Consider the following 22,282-nt stretch of genomic DNA (forward strand, 5'->3'; position numbering starts at 1 on the left):
CTTCCTATAACATGAAATGTGATATCCATCTCCTTCCCTTTCCAAACCTGAGACCCTGTCTATAGCATGAGATGTCATATACAACTCCTTCCCATTCCAATCCTGAGACCCTTCCTATAGCATGTGATGTGATATCCCAATGCTTCTACCAAACCTGAGACCCATACTATGGCATGAGATGTGATATCAAACTCATTCCCATTCCAATCCTGAGACTCTTCCTATAGCTTGAGATGTGATATCCAACTCCTTCCCATTCCAATTCCGAGACCCTTCCTATGCCATGAGACTTGATATCTCAATGCTTCTAATACCAAACCTGAGACCCGTCCTATAACATGAGATGTGATATCCAAATCTTTCCCCTTCCAAACCTTAGACCCTTCCATTATCATGAGATGTGATATCCAACTCCTTCCCATTCCAATCCTGAGACCCTTCCGATATCATGAGATTTGTTATCTCAATGCTTCTAATATCAAACTTGAGACCCTCCCTATAGCATGAGATGTGACATCCAAGTCCTCCTCATTCCAATCCTGAGACCCTTCCTATAGCATGAGATGTGATATCTCAATGCTTCTAATACCAAACCTGAGACCCTTCCTATAACATGAGATGTGATTTCCAAATCCTTCCCCTTCCAAACCTGAGACCCTCCCTTTAGCATGAGATGTGATATACAACTCCTTCCCATTCCAATCCTGAGACCCTTCTGATAGCATGAGATGTGATATCTCAATGCCTCTAATACCAAACCTGAGATCCTATCTCTAACATGAAATGTGATATCCATCTCCTTCCATTTCCAAACCTGAGACCCTGCCTATAGCATGAGATGTGATATCCAAGTCCTTCCCATTCCAATCCTGAGACCCTTCCTATAGCATGTGATGTGATATCTCAATGCTTATACCAAACCTGAGACCCTTCCTATGGCATGAGATGTCATATACAACTCCTTCCCATTCCAATCCTGAGACCCTTCCTATAGCATGAGATGTGATATCCAACTTCTTCCCATTCCAATCCTCAGACCCTTCCTATAACATGAGATGTGATGTCTCAATGCTTCTAATACCAAACCTGAGATATTTCCTATAATATGAGATGTGATATCCAACTCCTTCCCATTCCAATCCTGAGACCCTTCCTATAGCATGAGATGTGATATCTCAATGCTTATACCAAACCTGAGACCCTTCCTATAGCTTGAGATGTGATATCCAACTCCTTCCCATTCCAATCCAGAGACCCTTCCTATAGCATGAGATGTGATATCTCAAGGCCTCTAATACCAAACCTGAGATCCTTCCGCTAACATGAAATGTGATATCCAACTCCTTCCCCTTCCAAACCTGAGAGCCTTCCTATAGCATGAGATATGATATCCAAGTCCTTCCCATTCCAATCCTGAGACCCTTTCTATAACATGAAATGTGATATCCAACTCCTTCCCATTCCAACCTGAGACCCTTCCTATAGCATGAGATGGGATATCCAACTCCTTCCAAATCCAATACTGATACCCTTCCGATAGCATGAGATGTGATATCCCAATGCTTCTACCAAACCTGAGACCCATACTATGGCATGAGATGTGATATCAAACTCCTTCCCATTCCAATCCTGAGACCCTTCCTATAGCTTGAGGTGTGATATCCAACTCCTTCCCATTCCAATTCTGAGACCCTTCTTATACCATGAGACTTGATATCTCAATGCTTCTAATACCAAACCTGAGACCCGTCCTATAACATGAGATGTGATATCCAAATCCTTCCCCTTCCAAACCTCAGACCCTTCCTTTATCATGAGATGTGATATCCAACTCCTTCCCATTCCAATCCTGAGACCCTTCCGATATCATGAGATTTGTTATCTCAATGCTTCTAATATCAAACTTGAGACCCTCCCTATAGCATGAGATGTGACATCCAAGTCCTTCCCATTCCAATCCTGAGACCCTTCCTATAGCATGAGATGTGATATCTCTATGCTTCTAATACCAAACCTGAGACCCTTCCTATAACATGAGATGGGATATCCAACTCCTTCCCATTCCAATCCTGAGACCCTTCCGATAGCAGAGATGTGATATCTCAATGCTTATACCAAACCTGAGACCCTTCCTATGGCCTGGGATGTCATATACAACTCCTTCCCATTCCAATCCTGAGACCCTTCCTATAGCATGAGATGTGATATCTCAATGCTTATACCAAATCTGAGACCCTTCCTATAGCATGAGATGTGATATCCAATTCCTTCCCATTCCAATCCTGAGACCCTTCCTATAGCATGAGATGTGATATCTCAATGCTTATACCAAACCTGAGAGCCTACCTATAGCATGAGATGTGATATCCAAGTCCATCCCATTCCAATCCTTAGACCCTTCCTACAGCATGCGATGTGATATCTCAATGATTCTAATACCAAACCAGAGACTCGTCCTATAACATGAGATGGGATATCCAACTCCTTCCCATTCCAATCCTGAGCCACTTCCGATAGCAGAGATGTGATATCTCAATGCTTATACCAAACCTGAGACCCTTCCTATAACATGAGATGTGATATCCAACTCCTTCCCGTTCCAAACCTGAGACACTAACTATAGCATATGTGATATCCAACTCCTTCCCATTCCAAACATGAGACCCTTCCTATAGCAAGAAAGTAATATCCAACTCCTACCCATTCCAATCCTGAGACCCTTCCTATAGCAAGAGATGTGATATCCAAATCCTTCCCATTCCAATCCTGAGACCCTTCCTATAACATGTGATGTGATATCCAACTCCTTCCCATTCCAACCTGAGACACTTCCTATAGCATGAGAAGGGATATCCAACTCCTTCCCAATCCAATCCTGATACCCTTCCGATAGCAGAGATGTGATATCTCAATGCTTATACCAAACCTGAGACCCTTCCTATAGCATGAGAAGGGATATCCAACTCCTTCCCAATCCAATCCTGAGACCCTTCCGATAGCAGAGACGTGATATCTCAATGCTTCTACCAAACCTGAGACCCTTCCTTTAGCATGAGATGTGATATCCAAATCCTTCACATTCCAATCCTGAGACCCTTCCTATAGCATGAGAAGGGATATCTCAATGCTTCTAATACCAAATCTGAGATCCTTCCTATAACATGAGATGTGATATCCAATTCCTTCCCATTCCAATCCTGAGACCCTTCCGATAGCAGAGATGTGATATCTCAATGCTTATACCAAACCTGAGACCCTTCCTATGGCCTGAGATGTCATATACAACTCCTTCCCATTCCAATCCTGAGACCCTTCCTATAGCATGAGATGTGATATCTCAATGCTTATACCAAATCTGAGACCCTTCCTATAGCATGAGATGTGATATCCAACTCCTTCCCATTCCAATCCTGAGACCCTTCCTATAGCATGAGATTTGATGTCTCAATGCTTCTAATACCAAACCTGAGATCCTTCCTATAACATGAGATGTGATATCCAACTCCTTCCCATTCCAATCCTGAGACCCTTATGAAAGCATGAGATGTGATATCTCAATGCTTCTAATACCAAACCTGAGATCCTTCCTATAACATGAGATGTGATTTCCAAATCCTTCCCCTTCCAAACCTGAGACCCTCCCTTTAGCATGAGATGTGATATCCAACTCCTTCCCATTCCAATCCTGAGACCCTTCTGATAGCATGAGATGTGATATCTCAATGCCTCTAATACCAAACCTGAGATCCTACCTCTAACATGAAATGTGATATCCATCTCATTCCCTTTCCAAACCTGAGACCCTGCCTATAGCATGAGATGTGATATCCAAGTCCTTCCCATTCCAATCCTGAGACCCTTCCTATAGCATGTGATGTGATATCTCAATGCTTATACCAAACCTGAGACCCTTCCTATGGCATGAGATGTCATATACAACTCCTTCCCATTCCAATCCTGAGACCCTTCCTATAGCATGAGATGTGATATCTCAATGCTTATACCAAATCTGAGACCCTTCCTATAGCAAGAGATGTGATATCCAACTTCTTCCCATTCCAATCCTGAGACCCTTCCTATAACATGAGATGTGATGTCTCAATGCTTCTAATACCAAACCTGAGATCTTTCCTATAACATGAGATGTGATATCCAACTCCTTCCCATTCCAATCCTGAGACCCTTCCTATAGCATGAGATGTGATATCACAATGCTTATACCAAACCTGAGACCCTTCCTAAAGCTTGAGATGTGATATCCAACTCCTTCCCATTCCAATCCTGAGACCCTTCCTATAACATGAAATGTGATATCCAACTCCTTCCCATTCCAACCTGAGACCCTTCCTATAGCATGAGATGGGATATCCAACTCCTTCCAAATCCAATACTGATACCCTTCCAATAGCATGAGATGTGATATCCCAATGCTTCTACCAAACCTGAGAACCATACTATGGCATGAGATGTGATATCAAACTCCTTCCCATTCCAATCCTGAGACTCTTCCTATAGCTTGAGATGTGATATCCAAATCCTTCCCATTCCAATTCTGAGACCCTTCCTATACCATGAGACTTGATATCTCAATGCTTCTAATACCAAACCTGAGACCCGTCCTATAACATGAGATGTGATATCCAAATCTTTCCCCTTCCAAACCTTAGACCCTTCCTTTATCATGAGATGTGATATCCAACTCCTTCCCATTCCAATCCTGAGACCCTTCCGATATCATGAGATTTGTTATCTCAATGCTTCTAATATCAAAATTGAGACCCGTCCTATAACATGAGATTTGATATCCAAATCTTTCCCCTTCCAAACCTTAGACCCTTCCTTTATCATGAGATGGGATATCCAACTCCTTCCCATTCCAATCCTGAGACCCTTCCGATAGCAGAGATGTGATATCTCGATGCTTATACCAATCCTGAGACCCTTCCTATGGCCTGAGATGTCATATACAACTCCTTCCCAATCCAATCCTGAGACCCTTCCTATATCATGAGATGTGATATCTCAATGCTTATACCAAATCTGAGACCCTTCCTATAGCATGAGATGTGATATCCAACTCCTTCCCATTCCAATCCTGAGACCCTTCCTATAGCATGAGATGTGATGTCTCAATGCTTCTAATACCAAACCTGAGATCCTTCCTATAACATGAGATGTGATATCCAACTCCTTCCCATTCCAATCCTGAGACCCTTCCTATAGCATGAGATGTGATGTCTCAATGCTTCTAATACCAAACCTGAGAACCTTCCTACAGCATGCGATGTGATATCTCAATGCTTCTAATACCAAACCTGAGACCAGTCCTATAACATGAGATTGGATATCCAACTCCTTCCCCTTCCAAACCTGAGACCCTTCCTATAGCATGAGATGTGATATCCAACTTCTTCCCATTCCAATCCTGAGACCCTTCCTATAACATGAGATGTGATGTCTCAATGCTTCTAATACCAAACCTGAGATCTTTCCTATAACATGAGATGTAATATCCAACTCCTTCCCATTCCAATCCTGAGACCCTTCCTATAGCATGAGATGTGCTATCGCAATGCTTATACCAAACCTGAGACCCTTCCTAAAGCTTGAGATGTGATATCCAACTCCTTCCCATTCCAATCCTGAGACCCTTCCTATAGCATGATATGTGATATCTCAATGCCTCTAATACCAAACCTGAGATCCCTCCTCTAACATGAAATGTGATATCGAACTCCTTCCCTTTCCAAACCTGAGAGCCTACCTATAGCATGAGATGTGATATCCAAGTCCTTCCCATTCCAATCCTTAGACCCTTCCTACAGCATGCAATATGATATCTCAATGATTCTAATAACAAACCTGAGACCCGTCCTATAACATGAGATGGGATATCCAACACCTTCCCATTCCAATCCTGAGACACTTCCGATAGCAGAGATGTGATATCTCAATGCTTATAACAAACCTGAGACCCTTCCTATAACATGAGATGTGATATCCAACTCCTTCCCGTTTCAAACCTGAGACCCTTCCTATAGCATATGTGATATCCAACTCCTTCCCATTCCAAACATGAGACCCTTCCTATAGCAAGAATGTAATATCCAACTCCTTCCCATTCCAATCCTGAGACCATTCCTATAGCATGAGATGTGATATCTCAATGCTTCTAATACCAAACCTGAGATCCTTCCTATGACATGAGATGTGATATCCAATTCCTCCCCATTCCAAACCTGAGAACCTTCCTACAGCATGCGATGTGATATCTCAATGCTTCTAATACCAAACCTGAGACCAGTCCTATAACATGAGATTGGATATCCAACTCCTTCCCCTTCCAAACCTGAGACCCTTCCTATAGCATGAGATGTGATATCCAACTTCTTCCCATTCCAATCCTGAGACCCTTCCTATAACATGAGATGTGATGTCTCAATGCTTCTAATACCAAACCTGAGATCTTTCCTATAACATGAGATGTGATATCCAACTCCTTCCCATTCCAATCCTGAGACCCTTCCTATAGCATGAGATGTGCTATCTCAATGCTTATACCAAACCTGAGACCCTTCCTAAAGCTTGAGATGTGATATCCAACTCCTTCCCATTCCAATCCTGAGACCCTTCCTATAACATGAAATGTGATATCCAACTCCTTCCCATTCCAACCTGAGACCCTTCCTATAGCATGAGATGGGATATCCAACTCCTTCCAAATCCAATACTGATACCCTTCCAATAGCATGAGATGTGATATCCCAATGCTTCTACCAAACCTGAGAACCATACTATGGCATGAGATGTGATATCAAACTCCTTCCCATTCCAATCCTGAGACTCTTCCTATAGCTTGAGATGTGATATCCAAATCCTTCCCATTCCATTTCTGAGACCCTTCCTATACCATGAGACTTGATATCTCAATGCTTCTAATACCAAACCTGAGACCCGTCCTATAACATGAGATGTGATATCCAAATCTTTCCCCTTCCAAACCTTAGACCCTTCCTTTATCATGAGATGTGATATCCAACTCCTTCCCATTCCAATCCTGGGACTCTTCCAATATCATGAGATTTGTTATCTCAATGCTTCTAATATCAAAATTGAGACCCGTCCTATAACATGAGATGTGATATCCAACTCCTTCCCATTCCAATCCTGAGACCCTTCCTATAGCATGAGATGTGATATCACAATGCTTATACATAACCTGAGACCGTTCCTATAGCTTGAGATGTGATATCCAACTCCTTCCCATTCCAATCCTGAGACCCTTCCTATAGCATGAGATGTGATATCTCAAGACCTCTAATACCAAACCTGAGATCGTTCCTCTAACATGAAATGTGATATCCAACTCCTTCCCCTTCCAAACCTGAGAGCCTTCCTATAGCATGAGATATGATAGCCAAGTCCTTCCAATTCCAATCCTGAGACCCTTCCTATAACATGAAATGTGATATCCAACTCCTTCCCATTCCAACCTGAGACCCTTCCTATAGCATGAGATGGGATATCTCAATGCTTCTAATACCAAACCTGAGACTCTTCCTATAACATGAAATGTGATATCCATCTCCTTCCCTTTCCAAACCTGAGACCCTGTCTATAGCATGAGATGTCATATACAACTCCTTCCCATTCCAATCCTGAGACCCTTCCTATAGCATGTGATGTGATATCCCAATGCTTCTACCAAACCTGAGACCCATACTATGGCATGAGATGTGATATCAAACTCATTCCCATTCCAATCCTGAGACTCTTCCTATAGCTTGAGATGTGATATCCAACTCCTTCCCATTCCAATTCCGAGACCCTTCCTATGCCATGAGACTTGATATCTCAATGCTTCTAATACCAAACCTGAGACCCGTCCTATAACATGAGATGTGATATCCAAATCTTTCCCCTTCCAAACCTTAGACCCTTCCATTATCATGAGATGTGATATCCAACTCCTTCCCATTCCAATCCTGAGACCCTTCCGATATCATGAGATTTGTTTTCTCAATGCTTCTAATATCAAACTTGAGACCCTCCCTATAGCATGAGATGTGACATCCAAGTCCTCCTCATTCCAATCCTGAGACCCTTCCTATAGCATGAGATGTGATATCTCAATGCTTCTAATACCAAACCTGAGACCCTTCCTATAACATGAGATGTGATTTCCAAATCCTTCCCCTTCCAAACCTGAGACCCTCCCTTTAGCATGAGATGTGATATACAACTCCTTCCCATTCCAATCCTGAGACCCTTCTGATAGCATGAGATGTGATATCTCAATGCCTCTAATACCAAACCTGAGATCCTATCTCTAACATGAAATGTGATATCCATCTCCTTCCATTTCCAAACCTGAGACCCTGCCTATAGCATGAGATGTGATATCCAAGTCCTTCCCATTCCAATCCTGAGACCCTTCCTATAGCATGTGATGTGATATCTCAATGCTTATACCAAACCTGAGACCCTTCCTATGGCATGAGATGTCATATACAACTCCTTCCCATTCCAATCCTGAGACCCTTCCTATAGCATGAGATGTGATATCCAACTTCTTCCCATTCCAATCCTCAGACCCTTCCTATAACATGAGATGTGATGTCTCAATGCTTCTAATACCAAACCTGAGATATTTCCTATAATATGAGATGTGATATCCAACTCCTTCCCATTCCAATCCTGAGACCCTTCCTATAGCATGAGATGTGATATCTCAATGCTTATACCAAACCTGAGACCCTTCCTATAGCTTGAGATGTGATATCCAACTCCTTCCCATTCCAATCCAGAGACCCTTCCTATAGCATGAGATGTGATATCTCAAGGCCTCTAATACCAAACCTGAGATCCTTCCGCTAACATGAAATGTGATATCCAACTCCTTCCCCTTCCAAACCTGAGAGCCTTCCTATAGCATGAGATATGATATCCAAGTCCTTCCCATTCCAATCCTGAGACCCTTTCTATAACATGAAATGTGATATCCAACTCCTTCCCATTCCAACCTGAGACCCTTCCTATAGCATGAGATGGGATATCCAACTCCTTCCAAATCCAATACTGATACCCTTCCGATAGCATGAGATGTGATATCCCAATGCTTCTACCAAACCTGAGACCCATACTATGGCATGAGATGTGATATCAAACTCCTTCCCATTCCAATCCTGAGACCCTTCCTATAGCTTGAGGTGTGATATCCAACTCCTTCCCATTCCAATTCTGAGACCCTTCTTATACCATGAGACTTGATATCTCAATGCTTCTAATACCAAACCTGAGACCCGTCCTATAACATGAGATGTGATATCCAAATCCTTCCCCTTCCAAACCTCAGACCCTTCCTTTATCATGAGATGTGATATCCAACTCCTTCCCATTCCAATCCTGAGACCCTTCCGATATCATGAGATTTGTTATCTCAATGCTTCTAATATCAAACTTGAGACCCTCCCTATAGCATGAGATGTGACATCCAAGTCCTTCCCATTCCAATCCTGAGACCCTTCCTATAGCATGAGATGTGATATCTCTATGCTTCTAATACCAAACCTGAGACCCTTCCTATAACATGAGATGGGATATCCAACTCCTTCCCATTCCAATCCTGAGACCCTTCCGATAGCAGAGATGTGATATCTCAATGCTTATACCAAACCTGAGACCCTTCCTATGGCCTGGGATGTCATATACAACTCCTTCCCATTCCAATCCTGAGACCCTTCCTATAGCATGAGATGTGATATCTCAATGCTTATACCAAATCTGAGACCCTTCCTATAGCATGAGATGTGATATCCAATTCCTTCCCATTCCAATCCTGAGACCCTTCCTATAGCATGAGATGTGATATCTCAATGCTTATACCAAACCTGAGAGCCTACCTATAGCATGAGATGTGATATCCAAGTCCATCCCATTCCAATCCTTAGACCCTTCCTACAGCATGCGATGTGATATCTCAATGATTCTAATACCAAACCAGAGACTCGTCCTATAACATGAGATGGGATATCCAACTCCTTCCCATTCCAATCCTGAGCCACTTCCGATAGCAGAGATGTGATATCTCAATGCTTATACCAAACCTGAGACCCTTCCTATAACATGAGATGTGATATCCAACTCCTTCCCGTTCCAAACCTGAGACACTAACTATAGCATATGTGATATCCAACTCCTTCCCATTCCAAACATGAGACCCTTCCTATAGCAAGAAAGTAATATCCAACTCCTACCCATTCCAATCCTGAGACCCTTCCTATAGCAAGAGATGTGATATCCAAATCCTTCCCATTCCAATCCTGAGACCCTTCCTATAACATGTGATGTGATATCCAACTCCTTCCCATTCCAACCTGAGACACTTCCTATAGCATGAGAAGGGATATCCAACTCCTTCCCAATCCAATCCTGATACCCTTCCGATAGCAGAGATGTGATATCTCAATGCTTATACCAAACCTGAGACCCTTCCTATAGCATGAGAAGGGATATCCAACTCCTTCCCAATCCAATCCTGAGACCCTTCCGATAGCAGAGACGTGATATCTCAATGCTTCTACCAAACCTGAGACCCTTCCTTTAGCATGAGATGTGATATCCAAATCCTTCACATTCCAATCCTGAGACCCTTCCTATAGCATGAGAAGGGATATCTCAATGCTTCTAATACCAAATCTGAGATCCTTCCTATAACATGAGATGTGATATCCAATTCCTTCCCATTCCAATCCTGAGACCCTTCCGATAGCAGAGATGTGATATCTCAATGCTTATACCAAACCTGAGACCCTTCCTATGGCCTGAGATGTCATATACAACTCCTTCCCATTCCAATCCTGAGACCCTTCCTATAGCATGAGATGTGATATCTCAATGCTTATACCAAATCTGAGACCCTTCCTATAGCATGAGATGTGATATCCAACTCCTTCCCATTCCAATCCTGAGACCCTTCCTATAGCATGAGATTTGATGTCTCAATGCTTCTAATACCAAACCTGAGATCCTTCCTATAACATGAGATGTGATATCCAACTCCTTCCCATTCCAATCCTGAGACCCTTATGAAAGCATGAGATGTGATATCTCAATGCTTCTAATACCAAACCTGAGATCCTTCCTATAACATGAGATGTGATTTCCAAATCCTTCCCCTTCCAAACCTGAGACCCTCCCTTTAGCATGAGATGTGATATCCAACTCCTTCCCATTCCAATCCTGAGACCCTTCTGATAGCATGAGATGTGATATCTCAATGCCTCTAATACCAAACCTGAGATCCTACCTCTAACATGAAATGTGATATCCATCTCATTCCCTTTCCAAACCTGAGACCCTGCCTATAGCATGAGATGTGATATCCAAGTCCTTCCCATTCCAATCCTGAGACCCTTCCTATAGCATGTGATGTGATATCTCAATGCTTATACCAAACCTGAGACCCTTCCTATGGCATGAGATGTCATATACAACTCCTTCCCATTCCAATCCTGAGACCCTTCCTATAGCATGAGATGTGATATCTCAATGCTTATACCAAATCTGAGACCCTTCCTATAGCAAGAGATGTGATATCCAACTTCTTCCCATTCCAATCCTGAGACCCTTCCTATAACATGAGATGTGATGTCTCAATGCTTCTAATACCAAACCTGAGATCTTTCCTATAACATGAGATGTGATATCCAACTCCTTCCCATTCCAATCCTGAGACCCTTCCTATAGCATGAGATGTGATATCACAATGCTTATACCAAACCTGAGACTGTTCCTATAGCTTGAGATGTGATATCCAACTCCTTCCCATTCCAATCCTGAGACCCTTCCTATAGCATGAGATGTGATATCTCAAGGCCTCTAATACCAAACCTGAGATCCTTCCTCTAACATGAAATGTGATATCCAACTCCTTCCCCTTCCAAACCTGAGAGCCTTCCTATAGCATGGGATATGATATCCAAGTCCTTCCCATTCCAATCCTGAGACCCTTCCTATAACATGAAATGTGATATCCAACTCCTTCCCATTCCAACCTGAGACCCTTCCTATATCATGAGATGGGATATCTCAATGCTTCTAATACCAAACCTGAGACTCTTCCTATAACCTGAGATGGGATATCCAACTCCTTCCCATTCCAATCCTAAGACCCTTTCGATAGCAGAGATGTGATATCTCAATGCTTATACCAAACCTGAGACCCTTCCTACGGCATGAGATGTCATATACAACTCCTTCCCATTCCAATCCTGAGACCCTTCCTATAGCACGAGATGTGATATCTCAATGCTTATACCAAACCTGAGACCCTTCCTCTAGCATGAGATGTGATATCCAACTCCTTCCCATTCCAATCCTGAGACCCTTCCTATAGCATTAGATGTGATATCCAACTCCTTCCCATTCCAATCCTGAGACCCTTCCTATAGCAAGAGATGCGATATCCAACTTCTTCCCATTCCAATCCTGAGACCCTTCCTATAACATGAGATGTGATGTCTCAATGCTTCTAATACCAAACCTGAGATCTTTCCTATAACATGAGATGTGATATCCAACTCCTTCCCATTCCAATCCTGAGACCCTTCCTATAGCATGAGATGTGATATCACAATGCTTATACCAAACCTGAGACTGTTCCTATAGCTTGAGATGTGATATCCAACTCCTTCCCATTCCAATCCTGAGACCCTTCCTATAGCATGAGATGTGATATCTCAAGGCCTCTAATACCAAACCTGAGATCCTTCCTCTAACATGAAATGTGATATCCAACTCCTTCCCCTTCCAAACCGGAGAGCCTTCCTATAGCATGGGATATGGTATCCAAGTCCTTCCCATTCCAATCCTGAGACCCTTCCTATAACATGAAATGTGATATCCAACTCCTTCCCATTCCAACCTGAGACCCTTCCTATATCATGAGATGGGATATCTCAATGCTTCTAATACCAAACCTGAGACTCTTCCTATAACCTGAGATGGGATATCCAACTCCTTCCCATTCCAATCCTAAGACCCTTTCGATAGCAGAGATTTGATATCTCAATGCTTATACCAAACCTGAGACCCTTCCTACGGCATGAGATGTCATATACAACTCCTTCCCTTTCCAATCCTGAGACCCTTCCTATAGCACGAGATGTGATATCTCAATGCTTATACCAAACCTGAGACCCTTCCTCTAGCATGAGATGTGATATCCAACTCCTTCCCATTCCAATCCTGAGACCCTTCCTATAGCATTAGATGTGATATCTCAATGCTTATACCAAACCTGAGACCCTTCCTCTAGCATGAGATGTGATATCCAACTCCTTCCCATTCCAATCCTGAGACCCTTCCTATAGCATTAGATGTGATATCCAACTCCTTCCCATTCCAATCCTGAGACCCTTCCTATAGCAAGAGATGTGATATCCAACTTCTTCCCATTCCAATCCTGAGACCCTTCCTATAACATGAGATGTGATGTCTCAATGCTTCTAATACCAAACCTGAGATCTTTCCTATAACATGAGATGTGATATCCAACTCCTTCCCATTCCAATCCTGAGACCCTTCCTATAGCATGAGATGTGATATCACAATGCTTATACCAAACCTGAGACTGTTCCTATAGCTTGAGATGTGATATCCAACTCCTTCCCATTCCAATCCTGAGACCCTTCCTATAGCATGAGATGTGATATCTCAAGGCCTCTAATACCAAACCTGAGATCCTTCCTCTAACATGAAATGTGATATCCAACTCCTTCCCCTTCCAAACCTGAGAGCCTTCCTATAGCATGGGATATGATATCCAAGTCCTTCCCATTCCAATCCTGAGACCCTTCCTATAACATGAAATGTGATATCCAACTCCTTCCCATTCCAACCTGAGACCCTTCCTATATCATGAGATGGGATATCTCAATGCTTCTAATACCAAACCTGAGACTCTTCCTATAACCTGAGATGGGATATCCAACTCCTTCCCATTCCAATCCTAAGACCCTTTCGATAGCAGAGATTTGATATCTCAATGCTTATACCAAACCTGAGACCCTTCCTACGGCATGAGATGTCATATACAACTCCTTCCCTTTCCAATCCTGAGACCCTTCCTATAGCACGAGATGTGATATCTCAATGCTTATACCAAACCTGAGACCCTTCCTCTAGCATGAGATGTGATATCCAACTCCTTCCCATTCCAATCCTGAGACCCTTCCTATAGCATTAGATGTGATATCCAACTCCTTCCCATTCCAATCCTGAGACCCTTCCTATAGCCTGAGATCTGATATCTCAATGCCTCTAATACCAAACCTGAGATCCTTCCTCTAACATGAAATGTGATATCCAACTCCTTCCCTTTCCAAACCTGAGAGCCTATCTATAGCATGAGATGTGATATCCAAGTCCTTCCCATTCCAATCCTGAGACACTTCCGATAGCAGAGATGTGATATCTCAATGCTTCTACCAAACCTGAGACCCTTCCTTTAGCATGAGATGTGATATCCAAATCCTTCACATTCCAATCCTGAGACCCTTCCTATAGCATGAGAAGGGATATCTCAATGCTTCTAATACCAAATCTGAGATCCTTCCTATAACATGAGATGTGATATCCAATTCCTTCCCATTCCAATCCTGAGACCCTTCCGATAGCAGAGATGTGATATCTCAATGCTTATACCAAACCTGAGACCCTTCCTATGGCCTGAGATGTCATATACAACTCCTTCCCATTCCAATCCTGAGACCCTTCCTATAGCATGAGATTTGATGTCTCAATGCTTCTAATACCAAACCTGAGATCCTTCCTATAACATGAGATGTGATATCCAACTCCTTCCCATTCCAATCCTGAGACCCTTATGAAAGCATGAGATGTGATATCTCAATGCTTCTAATACCAAACCTGAGATCCTTCCTATAACATGAGATGTGATTTCCAAATCCTTCCCCTTCCAAACCTGAGACCCTCCCTTTAGCATGAGATGTGATATCCAACTCCTTCCCATTCCAATCCTGAGACCCTTCTGATAGCATGAGATGTGATATCTCAATGCCTCTAATACCAAACCTGAGATCCTACCTCTAACATGAAATGTGATATCCATCTCATTCCCTTTCCAAACCTGAGACCCTGCCTATAGCATGAGATGTGATATCCAAGTCCTTCCCATTCCGATCCGGAGACCCTTCCTATAGCATGTGATGTGATATCTCAATGCTTATACCAAACCTGAGACCCTTCCTATGGCATGAGATGTCATATACAACTCCTTCCCATTCCAATCCTGAGACCCTTCCTATAGCATGAGATGTGATATCTCAATGCTTATACCAAATCTGAGACCCTTCCTATAGCAAGAGATGTGATATCCAACTTCTTCCCATTCCAATCCTGAGACCCTTCCTATAACATGAGATGTGATGTCTCAATGCTTCTAATACCAAACCTGAGATCTTTCCTATAACATGAGATGTGATATCCAACTCCTTCCCATTCCAATCCTGAGACCCTTCCTATAGCATGAGATGTGATATCACAATGCTTATACCAAACCTGAGACTGTTCCTATAGCTTGAGATGTGATATCCAACTCCTTCCCATTCCAATCCTGAGACCCTTCCTATAGCATGAGATGTGATATCTCAAGGCCTCTAATACCAAACCTGAGATCCTTCCTCTAACATGAAATGTGATATCCAACTCCTTCCCCTTCCAAACCTGAGAGCCTTCCTATAGCATGGGATATGATATCCAAGTCCTTCCCATTCCAATCCTGAGACCCTTCCTATAACATGAAATTTGATATCCAACTCCTTCCCATTCCAACCTGAGACCCTTCCTATATCATGAGATGGGATATCTCAATGCTTCTAATACCAAACCTGAGACTCTTCCTATAACCTGAGATGGGATATCCAACTCCTTCCCATTCCAATCCTAAGACCCTTTCGATAGCAGAGATGTGATATCTCAATGCTTATACCAAACCTGAGACCCTTCCTACGGCATGAGATGTCATATACAACTCCTTCCCATTCCAATCCTGAGACCCTTCCTATAGCACGAGATGTGATATCTCAATGCTTATACCAAACCTGGGACCCTTCCTCTAGCATGAGATGTGATATCCAACTCCTTCCCATTCCAATCCTGAGACCCTTCCTATAGCATTAGATGTGATATCCAACTCCTTCCCATTCCAATCCTGAGACCCTTCCTATAGCAAGAGATGTGATATCCAACTTCTTCCCATTCCAATCCTGAGACCCTTCCTATAACATGAGATGTGATGTCTCAATGCTTCTAATACCAAACCTGAGATCTTTCGTATAACATGAGATGTGATATCCAACTCCTTCCCATTCCAATCCTGAGACCCTTCCTATAGCATGAGATGTGATATCACAATGCTTATACCAAACCTGAGACTGTTCCTATAGCTTGAGATGTGATATCCAACTCCTTCCCATTCCAATCCTGAGACCCTTCCTATAGCATGAGATGTGATATCTCAAGGCCTCTAATACCAAACCTGAGATCCTTCCTCTAACATGAAATGTGATATCCAACTCCTTCCCCTTCCAAACCTGAGAGCCTTCCTATAGCATGGGATATGATATCCAAGTCCTTCCCATTCCAATCCTGAGACCCTTCCTATAACATGAAATGTGATATCCAACTCCTTCCCATTCCAACCTGAGACCCTTCCTATATCATGAGATGGGATATCTCAATGCTTCTAATACCAAACCTGAGACTCTTCCTATAACCTGAGATGGGATATCCAACTCCTTCCCATTCCAATCCTAAGACCCTTTCGATAGCAGAGATGTGAAATCTCAATGCTTATACCAAACCTGAGACCCTTCCTACGGCATGAGATGTCATATACAAATCCTTCCCATTCCAATCCTGAGACCCTTCCTATAGCACGAGATGTGATATCTCAATGCTTATACCAAACCTGAGACCCTTCCTCTAGCATGAGATGTGATATCCAACTCCTTCCCATTCCAATCCTGAGACCCTTCCTATAGCATTAGATGTGATATCCAACTCCTTCCCATTCCAATCCTGAGACCCTTCCTATAGCCTGAGATCTGATATCTCAATGCCTCTAATACCAAACCTGAGATCCTTCCTCTAACATGAAATGTGATATCCAACTCCTTCCCTTTCCAAACCTGAGAGCCTATCTATAGCATGAGATGTGATATCCAAGTCCTTCTCATGCTATAGGAAGGGTCTCAGGATTGGAATGGGAAGGATTTGGATATCGCATCTCTTGCTATAGGAAGGGTCTCAGGTTTTTTTTTAGAAACATTGAGATATCACATCTCATGCTATAGGATGGGTTTTATAATTGGAATGGGAAGTATTTGGATATCACATCTCATGCTAAAGGAAGGGTCTCAGGTTTGGAAGGGGAAGGATTTGGATATCACATCTCTTGCTATAGGAAGGGTCTCAGGATTGGAATGGGTAGGAGTTGGATATTACATTCTTGCTATAGGAAGGGTCTCATGTTTGGAATGGGAAGGAGTTGGATATCATATATGCTATAGGAAGTGTCTCAGGTTTGGAACGGGAAGGAGTTGGATATCACATCTCATGTTAGAGGAAGGATCTCAGGTTTGGTATTAGAGGCCTTGAGATATCACATCTCATGCTATAGGAAGGGTCTCAGGTTTGGTATAAGCATTGAGATATCACATCTCATGCTATAGGAAGGGTCTCAGGATTGGAATGGGAAGAAGTTGGATATCACATCTCATGCTATAGGAAGGGTCTCAGGTTTGGTATAAGCATTGAGATATCACATCTCATGCTATAGGAAGGGTCTCAGGATTGGAATGGGAAGGAGTTGTATATGACATCTCATGCCATAAGAAGGGTCTCAGGTTTGGTATAAGCATTGAGATATCACATCACATGCTATAGGAAGGGTCTCAGGATTGGAATGGGAAGGACTTGGATATCACATCTCATGCTATAGGCAGGGTCTCAGGTTTGGAAAGGGAAGGAGATGGATATCACATTTCATGTTAGAGGTAGGATCTCAGGTTTGGTATTAGAGGCATTGAGATATCACATCTCATGCTAAAGGGAGGGTCTCAGGTTTGGAAGGGGAAGGATTTGGAAATCACATGTCATGTTATAGGAAGGATCTCAGGTTTGGTATTAGAAGCATTGAGATATCACATCTCATGCTATCGGAAGTATCTCAGGTTTGGTATTAGAGGCATTGAGATATCACATCTCATGCTATCATAAGAGTCTCAGGATTGGAATGGGAAGGAGTTGGATATCACATCTCATGTTATAGGGAGGATCTCAGGTTTGGTATTAGAAGCATTGAGATATCACATCTCATGCTGTAGGAAGGGTCTCAGGATTGGAATGGGAAGGAGTTGGATATCACATCTCATGCTATAGGAAGGGTCTCAGATTTGGTATAAGCATTGAGATATCACATCTCATGCTATAGGAAGGGTCTCAGGATTTGATTGGGAAGGAGTTGTATATGACATCTCAGGCCATAGGAAGGGTCTCAGGTTTGGTATACGCATTGAGAAATCACATCTCTGCTATCGAAAGGGTCTCAGGATTGGAATGGGAAGGAGTTGGATATCCCATCTCATGTTATAGGAAGGGTCTCAGGTTTGGTATTAGAAGCATTGAGATATCACATCTCATGCTATAGGGAAGGTCTCAAGTTTGATATTAGAAGCATTGAGATAACAAATCTCATGATATCGGAAGGGTCTCAGGATTGGAATGGGAAGGAGTTGGATATCACATCTCATGATAAAGGAAGGGTCTAAGGTTTGGAAGGGGAAGGAATTGGATATCACATCTCATGTTATAGGACGGGTCTCAGGATTGGAATGGGAAGGAGTTGGATATCACATCTCATGTTATTGGAAGGGTCTCAGGATTGGAATGGGAAGCACTTCGATATCACATCTCATGTTATAGGAAGGCTCCCAGGTTTAGAAGGGGAAGGAGTTGGATATCACATTTCATGTTAGAGGTAGGATCTCAGGTTTGGTATTAGAGGCATTGAGATATAACATCGCATGCTATCAGAAGGGTCTCAGGATTGGAATGGGAAGGAGTTGGATATCCCATCTTATGTTATAGGAAGGGTCTCAGGTTTGGTATTAGAAGCATTGAGATATCACATCTCATGCTGTAGGAAGGGTCTCAGGTTTGGAATGGGAAGGAATTGGATATCACATCTCATGTCATAGGAAGGATCTCAGGTTTGGTATTAGAAGCTTTGAGATATCACATCTCATGCTATAGGAATGGTCTCAGGATTGGAATGGGAAGGAGTTGGATATTACATTCTTGCTATATGAAGGGTCTCATGTTTGGAATTGGAAGGAGTTGGATATCACATATGCTATAGGAAGGGTCTCAGGTTTGGAATGGGAAGGAGTTGGATATCACATCTCATGTTATAGGAAGGGTCTCAGGTTTGGTATAACCATTGAGATATCACATCTCTGCTATCGGAAGTGTCTCAGGATTGGAATGGGAAGGAGTTGGATATCCCATCTCATGTTATAGGACGGGCCTCAGGTTTGTTATTAGAATCATTGAGATATCATATTGCATGCTATAGGAAGGGTCTAAGGATTGGAATGGGAAGGACTTGGATATCACATCTCATGCTATAGGTAGGCTCTCAGGTTTGGAAAGGGAAGGAGTTGGATATCACATTTCATGTTAGAGGAAGGATCTCAGGTTTGGTATTAGTGGCATTGAGATATCAAATCTCATGCTATAGGAAGGGTCTCAGGATTGGAATGGGAAGGAGTTGGATATCACATCTCATGCTATAGGAAGTGTCTCAGGTTTGGTATAAGCATTGAGATATAACATCTCATGCTATAGGAAGGGTCTCATGATTGGAATGGGAAGGATATGTATATGACATCTCATGACATAAGAAGGGTCTCAGCTTTGGTATAAGCATTGAGATATCACATCTCTGCTTTTGGAAGGGTCTCAGGATTGGAATGGGAAGGAGTTGGATATCCCATCTCATGTTATAGGAAGAGTCTCAGGTTTGGTATTAGAAGCATTGAGATATCACATCCCATGCTATAGGAAGTGTCTCAGGATTGGAATGGGAAGGAATTGGATATCACATCTCATGCTATAGGGAGGGTCTCAAGTTTGATATTAGAAGCATTGAGATATCACATCTCATGCCATAGGAAGGGTCTCAGGATTGGAATGGAAGGAGTTGGATATCACATCTCATGTTATAAGAAGGATCTCAGGTTTGGTATTAGAAGCATTGAGACATCACATCTCATGCTATGGGAAGGGTCTCAGGATTGGAATGGGAAGGAGTTGTATATGACATCTCATGCCGTAGGAAGGGTCTCAGGTTTGGTATAAGCATTGAGATATCACATCTCTGCTATCGGAAGGTTCTCAGGATTGGAATGGGAAGGAGTTGGATATCCCATCTCATGTTATAGGACGGGTCTCAGGTTTGTTATTAGAATCATTGAGATATCATATTGCATGCTATAGGAAGGGTCTAAGGATTGGAATGGGAAGGACTTGGATATCACATCTCATGCTATAGGAAGGGTCTCAGGTTTGGTATAAGCATTGAGATATCACATCTCATGCTATAGGAAGGGTCTCAGGATTGGAATGGGAAGGATATGTATATGACATCTCATGCCATAGGAAGGGTCTCAGGTTTGGTATAAGCATTGAGATATCACATCTCTGCTTTTGGAAGGGTCTCAGGATTGGAATGGGAAGGAGTTGGATATCCCATCTCATGTTATAGGAAGAGTCTCAGGTTTGGTATTAGATTCATTGAGATATCATATTGCATGCTATAGGAAGGGTCTAAGGATTGGAATGGGAAGGACTTGGATATCACATCTCATGCTATAGGAAGGGTCTCAGGTTTGGTATAAGCATTGAGATATCACATCTCATGCTATAGGAAGGGTCTCAGGATTGGAATGGGAAGGATATGTATATGACATCTCATGCCATAGGAAGGGTCTCAGGTTTGGTATAAGCATTGAGATATCACATCTCTGCTTTTGGAAGGGTCTCAGGATTGGAATGGGAAGGAGTTGGATATCCCATCTCATGTTATAGGAAGAGTCTCAGGTTTAGTATTAGAAGCATTGAGATATCACATCTCATGCTATAGGAAGTGTCTCAGGATTGGAATGGGAAGGACTTGGATATCACATCTCATGCTATAGGGAGGGTCTCAAGTTTGATATTAGAAGCATTGAGATATCACATCTCATGCTATAGGAAGGGTCTCAGGATTGGAATGGAAGGAGTTGGATATCACATCTCATGTTATAGGAAGGATCTCAGGTTTGGTATTAGAAGCATTGAGACATCACATCTCATGCTATAGGAAGGGTCTCAGGATTGTAATGGGAAGGAGTTGGATTTCACACCTCATGCTATATGAAGGGTCTCAGGTTTGGTATAAGCATTGAGATATCACATCTCATGCTATAGGAAGGGTCTCAGGATTGGAATGGGAAGGAGTTGGATATCACATCTCATGCTATAGGAAGGGTCTCAGGTTTGGTATAAGCAGTGAGATATCACATCTCTACTATCGGAAGGGTCTCAGGATTGGAATGGGAAGGAGTTGGATATCCCATCTCATGTTATAGGAAGAGTCTCAGGTTTGGTATTAGAAGCATTGAGATATCTCATCTCATGCTATAGGAAGGGTCTCAGGATTGGAATGGGAAGGAGTTGGATATCACATCTCATGCTATAGGAAGGGTCTCAGGTTTGGTATAAGCAGTGAGATATCACATCTCATGCTATAGGAAGTGTCTCAGGATTGGAATGGGAAGAAGTTGGATATTACATCTCATGTTATAGGAAGGATCTCAGGTTTGGTATAAGCATTGAGATATCACATCTCTGTTATCGGAAGGGTCTCAGGATTGGAATGGGAAGGAGTTGGATATTCCCATCTCATGTTGTAGGAAGGGTCTCAGGATTGGAATGGGAAGGAGTTGGATATCACATCTCATGATAAAGGAAGGGTCTAAGGTTTGGAAGGGGAAGGATTTGGATATCACATCTCATGTTATAGGACGGGTCTCAGGTTTGGTATTAGAAGCATTGAGATATCAAGTCTCATGGTATAGGAAGGGTCTCAGAATTGGAATGGGAAGGAGTTGGATGTGATATTGCAATGCTTATACCAAACCTGAGACCCTTCCTA

This window comes from Ambystoma mexicanum, chromosome 2p (genome assembly GCF_040938575.1).
Source record: "Ambystoma mexicanum isolate Mex_15411 chromosome 2p, UKY_AmexF1_1, whole genome shotgun sequence".
Classification (NCBI taxonomy): Eukaryota; Metazoa; Chordata; class Amphibia; order Caudata; family Ambystomatidae; genus Ambystoma; species Ambystoma mexicanum.